We start from the raw sequence: 17,292 nt of genomic DNA, 5'->3' as shown, positions 1-17,292 counted from the left end.
TAGACTGCCATGGCAGCATAATTGCACAGCAAATACTGCAGGTTGTTTAGCCTAATGATAGGCTAAGTGCCAACTGGAAACATCAGTAAGTGGTCCCTTGTGGGTAAGGAATCATGCTGTGATTCCTTGATGCTGTCAGCCCATCCACATTCTTCCTGGACCACTGGTGGTAATACCTCCTTTTAGCAATGACACTCAAGTTAGTGCCTGTCTGTCCTGGCAATCATGCATATTTGCTATATTTTTAAACAACTCATCTGACACAGAAAGCTGGCATAGGGCAGATGCAGTGCGACCTGCTCTTCCTTATGTGACATGTAGCTGAGTTGTGGAGGATGTTAGGCTGGCTCATGAGACAGTTTTCCCTTTGGGACAGCCTGCTACCATCCTCCAGGTCCTGCACTTTTTTTTTTGTGTTGTGAAGATGTGTCAAGTTGCTTTCAAGCCAGTTCAACTGAAGTGATGATTTATGTATGGTTTGAAAATGTTTGGTGGGCATTTCTTTATAAAAAGTAGTTGTCACTTGTTAAATGTCGATGCCTTAATTTCTGCCTGTAGACAGTTTTTAAAGCTGCCTGTCTAGTGGCTACGAAGTACAGCTTTCACTGAGACACTCTGGGATGCAAGAGCTTTTGAGATTTCTTTGTTGACAAATACCAGGGAACAAGGCTACCTAAAAATACCTGCTTGTTGCCCATAAGTCCACTAGTAAATGAGTTTCTTTTGAGCCTTCGATGTTTCCCTCCTTCTCCAGACATCAAAACTTGAAGTATTCATTTATTCTTCAGAGCATGAACCCTGTGATCAGCAGACTGAGTGTCTGAGAGTAGCTTCACTAAAAGATGACACCCAAATAATAACCTCACAATAAAATCAAGCTAGTTTGACACTGCAACTTCTATGTGGCTTTGGAAAATAACTTCCAGAACTACAGCTAATTATTTATAATTCTCTGGGAGTGTTCATCTGAGAGGGTCCCAAGATCTTGCATAGAGCCTAGCATTCAGGTGCTGTAGTCTGTTTTGAAAATTGTCAGAAGCAAAATTCTCACAAAAGTCCATTGAAATAATTTAGAAAGTGAATATACTGTACATTTGGAAATGTGTAAGGCTATTAGTAAAGGCTTCTAAGACACATAGACACTATCATGGCTGTTTATACCAAGTCCATTTAGTTGTTGTCTTGGAGCTCTTAACAACACAAGCCAGCTTAGCTAATGAGTGCAGTTCTGTGTTATTAGTTACCCCAGATCAGCTGGAAAAGCTGTTGGCTTTTATTTCCGAAATGGAACTGAATATGCTCTATCTCCACATGATGGGAACGAAGAATCATTCTGTCAATTCTCTTCCTGCCAGCTGATGCCAGGGTCAGAGAAGTAGGTCACACCTTTCTGGTTTTGAGATGGAGCAATACTCATTTTAGACCAATTTGCTCTGAGCAGGGAGCTCATCTGCTGGGTTGAACCAGGGCATTGTTGCTTTCTCTAGTGCATTGTTCTGTTCTCCCTCTAATTAGCTCCAAATGTTTCTTATGCCTGGAACACAGTGGTAGTGATGAATAATGGGCTCTCTTCTCTTAACCCTTCGACCCCTCATTTGGCTGTGCACTCCCACCTAGATGCTTTCACTTTCCTACATACACAAGCGCTGTCAGTCTGACAGCTGCCTACATCAGACTTGCTGCCCCATAACCTCCTCTCTCCTGTCCTACAAATTGAGTAGGAGAGTGCAGGAGCATGGTCTTAGCTCCAGTATTTACTTTCGAGGTCACGGTGTTTGCGTGTGTGCATGAGTAAAGGAAGGGTGCACCCCACGTGCCACTGGCCTTGGAAAGGAGAAGAGCTGCTGTTGCTCCAGGCCGCCTGCTTTGGAGATGACCTGACCGGAAAGGTAGTGCAAGTTGTTGATTTGTAGAGCTGCTCTAGTTACCCGCCAGAAGAAAGGCATTGCAGACCGATCCTAAGATTTTAATTGCTGATCACTGGCTAAACAAGAGTCCCCTCAGATATGGTTTCTTTATCAGGAGTAGGCTGCAGACATTAGAGAGGTCACGTGTGAGCAGACACACGAGAATTCAAGCCTGAAGAAAGCAGGAATGACACCTTTGGGTTCTTATGTGGGACAGGGCTAATTGGAGGGAAGAGGAGGGGAAGACTTGATGATGATGAGTCATGGGGGCAATGCTTGGAAGATGCTGGACCAGGGCATACCCTGTTCTACAAAAAAGTACAATGTCCAAACATGTTCTTATCACTGTCCTTTTCACAGCAAATCCTCTTGTTTTAATTTGGTGGGATTTTTTTTCCAATTCGGAGAACTGAGCCATCAGCCCAGCATGCTGAGCTCCCCCTCACCATGGGAGGCAGGCAGACCTTCGGAGCCCTGGCAGGTGTAGCTACCTGGGCCAGCACTCCCATGTCAGCACAGGCAGCCTTCGTCCCCTGCCTGGTGCAGTGTGCCATGTCTCTTGTGTCCGTGCTGTTTCCCAGCGAGCTCCCTCAGCTCTCTGACAACACCTTTCAGCCTTGACAAAACACTCCAAAGTGTCTGCAAGCCCTTCCTTTGCAGAGGGGCCCGAGCAGCGAGTGCTGTATGCTTCTGCTCTCCACCTGCTTCCTACCTGCCTCATTCCTGCACCACTCCATGCTGCTCCCACAGAGGAATGTCCCTGAGTTATTGCAAAGGCCAACGCACTGTCATCATATTCTGTCATGTCCGTTTTATAACTCTCCAGTCTTGTAAAGCACTGACATTGGGTTAGGTCGGAAACAGTTTACAGCTGGAATAGCACTGCTCTGTGTCTTTGGTGGGAAACGCTGAGCTTTTGTTTATGTTGGTGATGTCTGTCCTGCAGTGCACAAGGGCTGGGCTGAGGGTGTTTCAGGGGTACAATGCTTTTGGATGCTTGAGTCACCAGTCTGTGTATGTCTGTGCAACACGCAACTCCCAAGGAGCTCTGTTCACTGTACTGTAAATTCCTTTTTCTTCACTCAAGATCTCCCTGTTGCCCAGGACTGGGAAGGAAGAGGGCAGGCACCGCAGACATTACTTTCTGTGCTACATGACCTCTGTGTGCCTAATGTCTCTGGGGGCTTGAAACATTGAACTGGCCCACACCTCTTCTCCATCACTCTCACACAGCCGTTCTTGCCCACGTCTCTTCCCAGCTGGTACCAACAGCCCAGGGACCAGCACCCCAGCTGGAGTACAGAATGTCCCGGTCATTGGCCCTGAACAGTTCGGCGTAGAGAACAGTTTCTTTAGGCTCATGCTCTTTTTCTTTGAAGAGGCAGGTAATGACTGGGCAACAGAAGCTGCCCTGTTAGCCAAAGGACACCTCTGCTCTTGTGTGGCAGAGTCCTTGGAGCTGCTGTCACTGCTGCGCTGACACAGCCTGTGAAGTGAGTTTGCAAAGGTGGGAGTCAGCCCTTACAGCTGAAAGACAATTCTCTGTGACAAGAACCTTGATATTTGTAGACTGTAATTACAAGACGAGACCATGGCGCTAATCTAGTCTCACCTTCTGCCTCATTCAGACGAGACCTGTACCCGTAATGTCTGCATCAAGGCTAATAATTCACTGTTAAGCTACAGCACATACTTTAGGAAGACTGCAAATCTTCTTTTAAGAGCTCCAAGGGTGGAGTATAAAACTTCCCTACATGATTTGTTCAAGTGATTAACTACTGGCATTACTGCAAGTTTTAATTTCTAAATGCTCATATTATTTCCAGTTTGATTTTATCCAGCTTTTACTTTGAGCTTCTGGATCTAGTTATAGTTTTGTTTGTTAGATTCTTGGAGTCCTTTAGCATCTCTCACAGTCCCCCACTGAGAAATGTTAATAGATTTAGATCAAATCACCTCCAAACCTTCCCTTCAGTAAGCCAAACGGATCAGGCTGCTGAAGCCTTTCCCACCTCCCTTTTTTGCTCTCTGCAACAACGGGAATGGAATGATGTGTGATGTTGGATCAATCACCTCTTCAGAGCGACATCCATCTGACCACCTATTTGATGATGCTTAAATACATGCCGTTAAAATCACTTCTTTACTTGTGGCTGTTTTCTAGACCAAACCTGTCCGTGACTATTTCCCAGTGCCTGTCGCGGAGGCAGCAGGACGGGCGCCGGGGCAGGCGCTACCTGCAGCGGGATGGGGTGGACGAGCGGCGCCCGGGGATGCTGCCCGGGGATGCTGCGCGCTGCCCGGCCCCGCAGCGCAGCGGGAGCCCGCGGCCCCGGCCGCACCGACGCAAGTTGCGCGCGTGTTCGGCCGGTTCCGCGCACCAGCTCCTCGCCGCCGGTTCTTGTCGCTGGTTTGCTATTGCCCTCTAGTGGCAGCGGGGCAGCCGGTGCCTCGGCTTCGCACGTCTTGTTTTCTTATTTTCGGCCACTTGCTTCTCTGGGTCATTCATCTCGTTGATACGATGGATTTCCATAATATTTTTTACCTGGATTTTAACATTCAGCTTTATTATGTAGAGCTTTATGCTAGGCAGGGCAAAAAGACTCGCTCTCTCCGCAGCTGAGAACTAACGTCCTGCCATGTCTGAGAGCGGAATAGACATTCCTGCTCATCAAAATGTTTTGACAACAGAAACCACAGAAGATGCTGCCATTTTAGGCTTAAAAGAATTCAATCCTGCAGAGTCTGCACTCAGAAGACAACTTTGTGTATAATGCCAACACCCCCCAGCTGGGTGCATGAAGTTGTCTTCTGTTGGAGTAGAAATACTGCCTTTTCATTATTGGTATTTCTATGTAAAGTCTTTGGTTTTATTATAAAGAGTGAACTATTTAAAGCATACCCCCTTCCAATCAATCATTTCTTTTTGTCAGACAAGCCAAATCATTTATTGAACGATCTTGGCTAATCAGAGTCTGCTTCTTACAGAGATCCTAGAAGATGGTTTATTAATGAGACCTAGATTTTTTTTTCCCCTGGTTGTAATGCAGGGAGATCTTAATAAGCAATGAATTGCTGTGTCTGCAATCACTTTTGAGAGGCTTAAAAGGAAAATAATAATACTACAGCCAACATGATTGCTCTCCCTACACTGCCATCCGGTGGATGCAAAACTCATCTCCTCTTGTAAATGTGAGGGGAAATTCTATGGATATCACAACTTGCAAACTCGCACCAAGCTGACTCCCACTTGTAACGCAGTTTCGTGACTAGTGAGGGAAATGTTGGTTATTATTTAATTCTATGGGTTTTTTTCATATTAGAGAAAGAAGTTTTCCAGTCTCTCATCTACAAAGAAACATCCTCTAACCTGGAACGGGAAGTAAACCTGTCTGGATCTTGAAAAGGGGTTCTGAAAACCTCCCAGACCATCTACTCGCAATATCTGGCATGGACAGCCCAAGCCACTGAGCACTGCCACTCTGGACGGGTTTGGAAAATGAGGGCTGAGCTCCTATTTGATTTTCAGATAATTGGTGTGTGGGCTAGAAACAACAGAGCCTAGGGTTAGATGCAGCACTGTGTTTTTGGTTTGGGGTGGAGAAGCATGGGGCCAAGGGTGTTAACCCTTTGCTTTTCCCCTTAGGACTGATGACTGAAATAATTAGGAGGAGCAAGTTGTGGTGCTCACAGCCTCCTACGTGCCTGTCTGTATATGGGACTTCACCACACTGAGCTGCTTCACAATGCAGCAAATCTCGCTGACCACTGTTGACTGCATTGTCCGCTTCACTGTCCCAGGGAAATCTGGAGAAGTCAGGTCTGGGAGTGATAGAGGCAATGTGAGAGACCAGGTCCCTTGGCTGAGCACGCGCTGCTAGGGCTCTGTCACTGCCTGCATCTTTCTTTTCTTCTGGACCCTAGATGAATTAATCCAGCAGCCGCAGCAATAGGATGTCCTCTGCCTCCGCAGGAGGGCTGTGGAGGTGGAACAGAACAGCCAGCTGCAGGGAGCTGAGCTGGGAGGACCAGCTCTGGCATCTGGCTGCTGCAGGTGGGCCAGGTAATCACCAGGAGGTGGCATCCATGCCCTGAAGACACCATGGCCCATGCTGGGCATGGTGCTAGTCCTTATCTGGGAGCCTTGGGCTTTTCTCTAGAGCATGCTAGCTCTCCAAAGGGGCTCTGCAGTGGGGTATTTGGGGCCAGCAAGGTCCCACTCTGGAGGTGGGAAGTCCTGCCACCTCACAGCACTGCCAGCACGTTCCAGTTCTGAGTCATTCCCTTGCCTGTTTATTTTTGGTATTTATTTATTTACCGCCGAGGTGTCGGCCCGGAGCAGGCTGGCTGTGCCGATCTCCTCCGGTGGCCTGGTGGCCGCTGCCAGCTCTGTCAAAGTCCTGCTGTGTCGGGAGTGTTTCCACCCTAAGCCGAGGGGGAGAGAGGTCGGGTTCCTGCGAGAGCAATGCCACAGCGATCTCCCATCAAAAGCATACTTGGCTCTAGGTAATGAGTGCGGTAGCGCAGGGCAGACTACTTTCACCCTCCCCACAGAGCCCTCGGCTCCCAGCTCTCTCCCTAAGCCGGCTGGGGGGTGGAAGGAGGTTAAGAGGCATATCCTTTGCTGTAATTATATCCTGTTGCTAGAGATATTGTGCTCTGCTTAAAGAAATAATCATAATACAGCCTCCCGGAGAAGGTAATTACTGTGCATCTTATGAATGGCTGCATGTGAATGTCTGCTCAAGCTGCTGTCAGCAGCAAGTTTCAACACATCTTACATACCAGGCATTTTACAGTCTTAGTTTTATTTGTTTTCATCACCCCTTGCCTTGTGCTTTATTTTTCATTAATGGATCTGGGTTTTTTTGTTTGTGTTGGTTTTCTTTTTCTCTTTCTTTTCTTTCTTTTTTTTTTTTTTTTTTTTTTTTTTTTTTTTTTTTTTTGAGGCCAGAGTTCATGTCTTTGATGGAGCGTTTGGGTGGTGGCCACAGCTTTTATTTGCTGCATTTCCAGTGCACTGTGGTGGCTTGAGGGGAACTGTCTGGAAGATGCTGTTTCCAAGCAGTTCCATTATGGTAGCATCTGAGTGGGCCCTAGTTTCCTAGTCTTAGCCCAGAAAAAATGGACCATACCACTGTTGACAAAACTTGGTGTCACTCTGCCTCTGGCATAACTGCACAGATTTTAGCCCATGAGACAACTTATTTTTTCCTGTTCTACTTTCCCAGTTTCTCTCTCATGTTGAAAAAGAGTTGGTGAGTACCTCACCTGCTCCCAAACAGGGATGTAAGACCTCTGAGCTTTCTGAAGTTCCTCTGAAGCAAATCTCTCTCCTGCCACTGGCACCCATGACCCTCATGCCTTGGTTAGCAATCAGCCTTAAGTGTCACTGCAGTGTGGCTAAGGTTTTGGAGAATCACAGCCTGGTAATGCAGCATGCGGAGATGCACCATATAATTGGCTTCAGAGCCATATCCCTTGGCTTTGCAGGGATGTTTGATCTAAAGAGAGGCAGAAATGCTGACAGAGGCCCTGGTTTGTCACAGTAGGAGTGATCAGGCTACTCTTCCCTTCTCAAAGGTCACTCGTGTTTGCCTTCCCCAGCAGTATGTGTGGTAATCTGGCCTTGTGTTGTGCATGCAGGGCCACAGTGTGTGATCACGACACCCTGCGTGGCTGTAAAAACATCATGTCCATCTCCTGGCCAGTTCAAGGGAGGATTTGAAACCGCTGCTTGGATTGCTTCCTTGTGCAAATGGCGGGGGCTTGCTCTTGAGATGCTGAAGCTGAATTGTTTCAGTCCCCTCGATGATTTGTTGTGTTGTCTGTGAGTGCTGAGCATCCGCTGTGTTGTATCCAGAGGTGGCTCCATCCCAGTGCTGTGCAGAGTGCCGTACCCATCTCTCTCTGTAGTTCCTGATGAAGCCTGAAAGGCAACCTAGCTCCTGGGGAATGGAAGGTGCTGTAATAAACGTGAGCTCATAATGCTGCTGTTAAAAATAACTAGAGCTAAATTAAAAAGAAGAAAAAAATCATGTTATTCAGCCCTACCCCAAGGGGGAAATGGACATGAAGAATTGGGCAATCCTTCTGTAAGTGCTCTTTCTTTAGACTATATTTAAACCACACTGAGAGCCAGATTCTCAGCTGGTGTCAATTGTTGTTGACTTCAGTGGAGTGAAGCTGGTTTACACAAGTTGAAGCTGTTAAATGCCAGCATCTGGATGAAGCTGAGACACAGCTGCAATTACTTTTGCAGAAACCTCCAGTCTGAGACTGGTTCAAAAGCTCTGGGCCCTCCTGAGTGCTTGAGCCATCAGCACTCTGATTCAGCAGCTTTTTCAGGTTGTGAAGGGTTATGAAAGAACCTTTACTCAGGTCAAAATTGGCTCTAATCTCAGCTGGGTTCTGCAAGTCCGGTGTCTGTCATTCTGTTGTAATCACTGCTTTAGCTGGGCTACTCTGAAAAACTCTGCAAAACCTTTTTACTTGCTGCTTCACCAGCATCATCTCCTGTCTAGACACTCTAATTATGAGAAGCAGGGAGCGTACAGTGTGATGTGTAGATAACCCTGGATAACTCCAAGGCAACCGTGTGCTGCTTCCATCCCTCCCCTGATTGCCCACTGAACTAGTTTTGCCAATGTTGGCTGCTCCAGCATGAAGATTAGCGAAGCGGGGACTGTACAGTGCCGCCTGGACCATATTCTTTTGAACTTTGCCTGCAGAAACAAGTGCTCCAAGCCATAGAAACTGATAGGCAAACCTCCTCAAGTTGCAGTGAGATCTAGGCTTAGCCTTACCTACTTCTTTTTTTCCGGTATGCTCAAGAACTCTTTGGAGTAAGCAAACAACCTCCCTCCCCATCAGCAGAATGCATTAAATCTGTAAGCTGCTTTGAGTATTTTTTTGTGTACTCATTGTATCCACTCTAATTCTGTTCTCATCTGTGGACTTGTTTTTGATTTATGCCAGCATAGACTGTATCCAAACTCAAGCTCTATTTCAGCTATGTCCTTTAAACAAGAGCTTTTAAAGTTACTGATTTAACAAGAGGCTGTGAAATAATCAATACGTCTAAAACACTGTAATGCATTTGCTTAATTCAGTTGCTCTCCGCAGTATGCCACCTCCAGGAGTGTGTAATGAGAGGAAAACAACATATTTTTTTTCTATTGCCCTTCTTTAACTTGTCATCTTCCCCGATTCCTTTGCTGTAACTGGTACCAAAGAGACTTGTCTGTGATACTTAGCAAGGCTCCTGGGATTCAGACTGTTTCCCAAGTCTTTGCACAAGCCCTGGGGTGCTGTGTGGGTTTCCATGGGTCTCTGCAGGAGCTGGGGCATGTGAGAAAAAGCTGTTTTCTGCATTTTGATTCCCAATCAATGTGCTTTGCAGTAATGCTAGGGAGGGCTTGGGCTTGCTTTTGCTTTTTTTTTCTTTTTTTTTTTTTTTTTTCCCGTTGGTAGCAGCTTTTGAAAAGTGTCGAACTGATCCGTGGAGGGAGTGTCACTGAGCGGCCCACTTCTGCTCCACGGGAGGCACCTTTTCACTCCTCCTGGCAGTGACACGGGTGAGCTAACGCTCTGGGACATGCATTGCGCTTGCAGCTCTTTATAGTGCAGGTCAAAAACCCTCTTTTTATGGGCCCTGGTAATTGAAACATGCCATGAGCATGGACAACTTGAAAGAAGTTGGTACTAGAGCCAGTTAATTAGTGACCTGCATAAATCTCCCGGCTTTGGGCTCTGGCAGGAGCTGCTGAGTTCCAGCTGCACAGTGCTGCTTCTTTGGGAAAATTGCACAGGTTTAGCTAGAGTCTGTTGCTCAACTGTTGAAAAGTCCGAGTACTCTTCCTTCAGTGTAGCAACGGGTTTTAATTTACTTGGGACACATTGAAGCATATCCTTCTAAAGAGCTGAATTTGGTGGCTGACACACTGAAAGAGTGGACCTCAAATCCTGAACCCCTGAAGCCAAACTCCAGCTGGGATTTCTGTCTCAGTCTAAGTGGGGTTTTCCAGCCTGCATCCAGCTAAACCCGAGACTCCAGCTGGAGCTGTGGTACTAGCCACATCTCCCCCCAGAGGAGGTGGTCCCCCAGCTCAGGAGTCATCAGAGCCAAAGCCAGGCCAGCACACAGCCTTGTGTGGAAATGGGAGACCTGTCTTTCTCCTCCTCCCCCCTTTCTACTCTCAGGCTGGTGGTGTGCACTGGCTGAGGATCAGTTTGGAGCTGAGTTGTTGGATACTTGCTCGTATCCCAGAATTCAGTGCTTATGCTTGAACCCAAGGAAAAAGGAAGCTCCATGTGAAGAAAGCACAGTTCTTCCCCTTCTCCCCCCCCCCCCCCATTGCATAGCATCATCACGTTGCTATGTGATGGGTCCACGGACATTGCACTGCAATGGCTTCCTGCACCTGATACAGCTCTTAACCAGCCCATAAACAGCTCTCCTGTGCGGCCAGCCAGCAGGGCCATGTAATCCCTTCTCCCTGTCTTAACTGGATGATCCTGGCTACCTTTTGCTGCACTGTCACTAAAACTGCAGTGACAGAGGGAAGCTGGTTGGCATGTAATCTGTGTGACTGTAGGAAGACCAAGTTTGTACTTTTTAAGCTGGTTTGAAGGTAAGGGTGCCAGGCTGAGTGTGCACTGAAGGTCCCACTATGGTTATTTCACTCCTGTCTTTGTTGGGGGCATTTCCACAGAGTGTACTGCGGCAGGCTTTGAACCAATTTGTTGATGCTTTGCTTACAATGATATTAGTGCAATTATTATTTTTTTTTTATGTAAACTAGCCATGAATTGTTTACTTTGGCACAGGGATGCATGTACTTTCTGAGATGCTAGGAATTTAGCTGTTGGGGTCGTGGTGATGATGTTTAGTTTGTTGCATTTGCAAAACAGATGGCGGTGGGGAAAATGTGGTAGCGGGAGGCTTTAGGACAGGGGCTTCTTGATGTTTGCTGCCTCTGTAGTTTCCTTCGTTGTTTGCTGGCTGAAGCAACATCGGTTTCCATCACAGGAAGAAAGGCAACACATAAGACTTGAGACGCATTTTGCACCCAGAGAAAATAAATAGTTTGGACTTGAGCTGTCATTTCGCGGGCATCTTTGCTGAGGTGGGAATCCCTCTTCCTAGGGCTGGTGGAAGCGCAGAAGCACTATGGAGGCCTTGCATGTTGGCTTAGATCTGCCCCCCTGACTCCTCCGGAGCTCTGTGGGTCTCAGCAGATCCGCGAGGCATCTGTGATGGCATTGCCATGCTGCTGCAGAGCTAAAGGAGGAAAATCTTCACAAGATGTGTGCTCCAGAGCTGGCTGGGATGGGGTGAGGCCATCACCATGCTACCAGAGTGTCCTCTCAGTGTTAAGGAGTTTGGGCACAGCTCTCTTGAGGTGAGAAAGGGCTGTTGTCCTCAATGGAGATCTGAAGCACAGATCCATTCAAGGTCCCACAGAGGGTGCCCGAAGGAGAATGAGGGTGGATCCCGGCTCTGCTTAGCCAAGTATTTGAGCCTCGTGTCAGGCGGATCGTTTTGGAAAAGGCCAGAGTTTTTCTGTTCCAAGGGCCATGTCAGCGCCAAGTTGGAAGGGATGCCTGGAAGGCTCTGCCATGTCCATTTGTGGACACTTGTGCATGCTGGGTTGCAGGGCATCGGGAGAAGTGCCACTTTCCACTGTACTTCTGAACAGAAAGAACGTCTGTTCTCATGGGCTCTGCTGTTCCGCTTTGTATCTCTGGGAAACTTGGCCAAACTCCCCACAAGCCTTCATGTTCTTGTCTCTGGGCTGGCTCTGGGTGGCCAGCAACTCCCACTTTGCAAGATCCTCACAGGAAGGATCTTGGAGTGATCAGCACTAATCAAACTTGGATCTTGCTTGGGGCAGGATTGTGTTCCCCTGCATACCACTGTGGATAAGGCAGGCAAAGAATTCCTCATGGTGTCTGATGACCTTGCCTTCAGGGCAAAGTGCCAAGAATGCCCCATGTTTTCTCTGGGTGGGGTGCTGTCTACTAGCAATGCCCAGCAAAGCGTGATGACAGGGGTGAACGCTCGCTGGGATTGCTGGGGCATTTGCTGGCAGGCTTGGTGGGGGAGGATCCCAGATGCCACCACCTCGTTATTTTGGGCAATGGACTGAGCTGCTGAGCTAGATCTTTCACAGCTTCAGCCAATTTTCTGCCCCTGCAGAAACATTTCACAGACATTAATGCTTAGCCTGTTGAGGTGTCATATTTCTGGGAGACCTTTATGCATCCCACTACGAACCTATTGCAGATGCTTTTACCCTTCTTCAAATCTCAGAGCTGAAGTGCTGTTGTGTTAGAGGTGTCCGAGCATTGTGCAAGCCTCCACTGGCAGAACAATGGCTGCTTTGCAGGTCAAAAGGTTTTCTGTCTGCTTATTGACCTCTGTTTACTAAGGCTAGTTGGATATCGGTTGCAAGTGGACAGATGCTGATGAGGCAAGTGGGGAGTTATTGGGCTGTATTAGCAACCATTTAACTCTCAGCCCTTTTAGATTTTCTTTTGGAGTTTCAGAAGTCTTATATCCCTCTAGTTTCCGAATGGAGAAGTTGAGGCGTAGTGGTTTGCAGCTGTTTGTCCCAAACAAGTCTAATTAGAAAAGTGTTTAAAATCCAAATTACTTGCTACTTAGTCTGGATCTTGATCAGAATGTCTCTTGGTTTCTGGTACTGGAGCCTGCCTGGAAGGCGCAGACTGTGTCTGTGTGAAGAGAGAAGGCATCCTGTCCCAAGGCAAAAGGCAATTGCCCGGAGCATGCCTTCTGGCTTATCCCAGTGCACCCCAAATGAAAAAAGGGTTGGCTGGAGCAGAAACAGACTGTTCTCATGGACAGACCAGCTATGGAAGATAAGGGAAGGAAGTGCCTTCCTTGAGCAAGATGGCGTTTGCTGTGTGTGCTGTAGCATCACAGTGCGCTATTGCAGGCTGGTGCCTGCAAGCTAAAATGTAGCCTCCAGTGATGACCTTGGAGTGCTGCTCTCCAGCCTAGGCTGGGTTTTGCCCTGCTTTGTATGCAGGCGTGGTTGCCAACACCTGCACAAAGCAAAGGTATCATGCTAACAGACCTGAAGAGCAGCATCTGGTACCTGTTTGGCTGTGGCACGGTGAAAGTGTAAGCAGCAGCACTGAATGTGAAAGTGAAGCTGGCAGTCTTAGGCTATGGGTTTTCTACTAGGCTCCAGTGCTGTATATCCGTAGTCTTCCCTCCATCGTGTATCCGAGCCCCATCTGTCTAGTAATTGTCCATCTGGATCAATTTGCAGATTAAGCCCTGCAGCCACCTGTGGGAATCATAGAGGTATGCCACCATGCAGCGTGTCCAGGGAACACTGGCCCACTCAGTGGTCCTGCCTGGAGCCCTGAGCTCTTCCAAACTCCATTTGCATTGCAGGTAAACAGGGAAGGAGGGAAGCCTGTGTGAGAAGAGGGAGGAACACCAGTGTGTCTGCATTTTCCTGCCTCTTTGCAGTTTTTTCAATGAAAGACAGCATGGTTGCATGTCCCTTCAGTATTACAGGTTTGCAGATTCCCTGCTGAAGCCTTTCACTACCCCACGCTGGTGGATGCTACACAGACAGCTAACAAGGAGACCATCCCAGTCAAGCTTCCAGAGTACATACCAGATAAAAGGCCAAAGAGGAATATCTCAGACACATGGGTGGAGTGGAGTAGAGCAGGAAGGAGAAAGTTCCAGTGCAATGGAAGGGCGTAGTGGAAAATCAGGAATTGCACCTTGCAACTAGTCTAACCAGGACCCTAGGTTTCCAGGCAATGTGGAAGCAGCTTTGCAAATTTTTATGGGGAGTTAGATGTGTTTATGTTGTTTTAGTTTTCCATGCATATGAATGAGCACAGAGGTGGTTGGCAAAGAGCTAAATCTCAAACTTTGGTGCGTTACCCCAACATAACCGTTGGTTAGAGGGTGCTGCAGGACACCACCACTTCAGTTCATGGGAAGAGGCAGTTAGAAAGGGAGGAAAACAGTCTATACAAAAGAAGAACATTTCAGTTATCCCTGGGAAGTCCTTGCCTTGGCTGGCCATTTCAGACCCTCTGTACTCTCTAGCCTGCTCTCTTGGCTGCAGTGCCTGCTGCGGTGCCAGCACAAAACCTCCCCTGCTGCCTGCATTTTGGAGACTCACTTTCTTCTGGTGGGATGGGACAGGGCACGACATTCATTGGGAACGGTAGGTGTGAGGGGGACGCATATACCAGGGATGTATGGTGTGTTGGTAAGAGAAGAACTGTGGCTTCTGCACAGATTTGCCTAGAAAACTACTTTGTTACCTGGCTGTGCAAGAGTGTCTGTGGCAGAGGGGATGTGTGCAGTGATCAGGAAGCGGGGCGGTGGAGGTGCCTGCATGTGTGCATAGGGAAGTACATGCAGCAGCTGTTGTAATTGTTTTAATAAAAGAATATTTCCCTGAATTTCTCCTTTGGCACCTGAGGGCCCTTCCCAGGGTGCCCCTTCTGAAGCTGCTGTTTGATTTCCAGGGCAGATGCAGTACACATAAACACACACACAGTTGGCCCCATCTCGTTCATGCAAATCCATAATCCCATCAGCACATGGCTCCTTTCCCCTTTGCTGACAGTGAAGGGGGGGGTGCGGGGGTTGAAATAATGACAGAGCTGATTATAATTAGTATTTTTTTATGTCTGAAGAGTGAAAGTCCTGCCCAAGTCCCCCAGCTGAGCACAAGCCAAAGTGCTAAATCCCTGTAGGGGTGTGTTTTATTACTGACGCTCTGCGTGTCGAGGCTGGTTGCGAGGTCTGATGCTGTGTGTGTGGAATTTTTGTGGCTATTTTCTATTGTGCCAATGAAAAGTAGGATCCCATCCGTATTATAAAAAGGAAACTTGAAGGTTTCCACACCTACATAGAGGTGAATGTTTGCAGCATTAGTGTTTTAATTTAGTGTTTTACCTTCGTGTGACTTCCCTGTATGAGCCCATTGCAAGTGATGGAGCAGATGTTACAGGGGACAGAAAATGGTGGGATTCTCAGTGCCCCTTCCCCAAAAGGTTTCGGCTGCTCCTTGGTTAGGCTGGTCTGTAGCTAGGTTGTTTTACAGTCTCGTAATGCTTCATTGGGTGGAGTTTGCTGCGTTTGCTTTGTCCCTGACTGCTCCTCTTTCAGGAGCAGGGCTCGGCTGGGAGGATGGGGACTGGGGGGCACTGATTGCTTCTTGAAGCTCTCTTGACCAGCTGGGTGCTATCAAGCAGGTCTTTTCAGCTCCTCAGGCCTCCATTTTGCCTGCTTGCCTGATGTCACACAGCCGGTTGAAGGTTGAGCTGAGTATTGAACCCCTTCTTAGCCAGGCTGTGTGCACAGGGTAACAGTGCAGCCGCAGTGGGGCAGCTGCTGCTCCCAGACAGGTCCAAAGCAATATCCTGCAAGCGCTGATTGCTTCAGTGGGCTGAAGGGAGACCCTCAGCACCCACCAAATTAATGGGAGGAGGAACTAGTAGTTTCCTATGTGGTAGCTTAAAGGTATCTTTAACTGGGAGTAGCAGCAGTACTGGCTGCAATCCTGCAAGCTTTCCAAGATGGTCCAAGCTTTTTGAATGGGAAAACGTGGAGAGCAGCCAAGAGTCTTGGGGACCTGAATTGCGTTTGTACCTGTGCAGCCCTTAGTCTCTCAAAGTAAATTTCAACCAGCAGAGAGTACGTGGCAGTCCCCTGAGAGAGGGGGCACAGTCCCCAGGAGCTTCCAGAGTTCCCTCCTCTCTCTGTCCCCACAAAGGAAAGGTGTGTGGTCTTTGCTATCGCTGTCTCTCTCTTGGCACCTTGGCAACAAGCCTGTTGGGACACAGGCCCATGAGTGGCAGCTCACAGCTTCCCAAACTGGCTTCAGCCTTTTCTCAAGTGAAGAAGAGGATGTTTCTGTGTAAGGCGGCTCACTATTATCTGTCCCTGTCCCTGTCAGCAGGAGCTCCCCCAGGAATACAGCTGAACAAACACCAGTCTTGGTGGCTGCTCCCTTCCTTTCAGGCTGGTTGTCTCTCCATCTCCCACACAGCTGGCCCGTATACTGCTGTTGCTCAACCTCCTCCTTTCTGTCCGCTTGGCAATGATGTGGACAAAAGCAACCTATAAATCTGTTCAGCTGGCGAGCCTCAGTGCTTGACCCTGGCTCCCCAGCTGGTACTTGCAATACCTGTGGTCCCCAAGTGATCTGTCATCCAGGGGTGAGATGCTTCAGGCTTTGAACTTTGCGTCCCCAAAAAATACGTTCGTCTCTGTTTGACAGAGATCTGAGGCTTTCTCTGTAACTCTGTTATTGTTTTCACTGGGGTTTTTCGACCTTCCAAATCCTCTTTTTTTTTTCTCACCCCCAGAATAGTGTGCTCAGCATTTAAAGGACAAAGCTGGCTGGGGCACACGGGCTCTGAGCAGCGTAGGAGCTGCCGGGAGAGAGGAAGGGCAGGAGGACAGCTGTGACAGAGCACACGCAGCTACTGCCCTCAATTAGCCCATGTGGCTGTCACATTTGAAATGAAAGCACAGCAGGTCTCCAAGAGTTCCCTTGTGGGTCTTACTGACTTATAAGCTGGGACCACGGTACAACTTAATTTCCTGAAATGTCAAGTGGCTCATATTGGCTACCTGCTCTATTGGTGTTTTTCTTATGAACACGTTGTACTACCATTTCCTGCAAAAAATTCCTATCAGTGCTTGATGATTGCTTAATAAGAGAAATCAGTAAGGACAGGGAAAGTTCACATCCTGCAGATGAATATAATGACTATTAGCTTTCTTCTGGCTTGCCAGAGGCTTTTTTTGGTTGTGGTTTGATTTATTTGTATTTTTATCCACCCAGTCGAGAACATTGATCTGAAGCTGTATCCTGGAAGCGCTGAGCCCACTGGTGAGCTGTAGGAGGCCCTCAGCAACCATCAACCTCACACAAGAAGGAAAAGGTAGAATTTCCTGGATGATAAAGCAGGGGAAAGGTATCTCAAATTAGGAAAAGTAGTGATGTTGAAGGTAAAGCGGGTCAATCTTGTGTTTTTATTACCTGTCTTGTGATAGACTGTTTTCTGCTTGATTTTGCAAGAGAAGAGGGCTTGTATAATCATAGTGTGGGTGTGAACTCATATGAAGGTGAGTGCAAGGCTTGCAGGCAAGTCTATAGGATCCCAAATGGGTTTGCTGTTATTTTTTTAAAATTTGAGTTTCTAGGGAAGCCTTTCTACCATTTCTTAGGTGTGATTTCTAAGCTCCGTTGGCTCTTTATTCAAGATCAGACTTTTGTCATTCTTGTGTGAGCTAATAGTCTTTTAGACCTGGCAATACCGGGTTTATAGGGAACCTGGTGGAAAAGAAAAGAAAAGCCTTTTCTTC

At 47.7% G+C, this 17,292-nt stretch overlaps 1 long non-coding RNA gene across 1 annotated transcript in view; it reads left to right on the top strand.

The window, feature by feature from the left end:
- The window catches only part of LOC121097051, a 29,607-nt gene extending 12,680 nt beyond the window's left edge, over positions 1 to 16,927 (top strand). The window contains exon 3 of the long non-coding RNA XR_005830757.1: positions 16,769 to 16,927. This is a non-coding gene — a long non-coding RNA (uncharacterized LOC121097051). The remainder of the gene's footprint in view (positions 1 to 16,768) is intronic.
- Positions 16,928 to 17,292: the final 365 nt, after the last annotated feature.

Source organism: Falco naumanni, chromosome 13 (assembly GCF_017639655.2).
Source record: "Falco naumanni isolate bFalNau1 chromosome 13, bFalNau1.pat, whole genome shotgun sequence".
NCBI classification, from domain to species: Eukaryota; Metazoa; Chordata; class Aves; order Falconiformes; family Falconidae; genus Falco; species Falco naumanni.
This window is presented reverse-complemented; position numbering and strand designations above follow the sequence as displayed.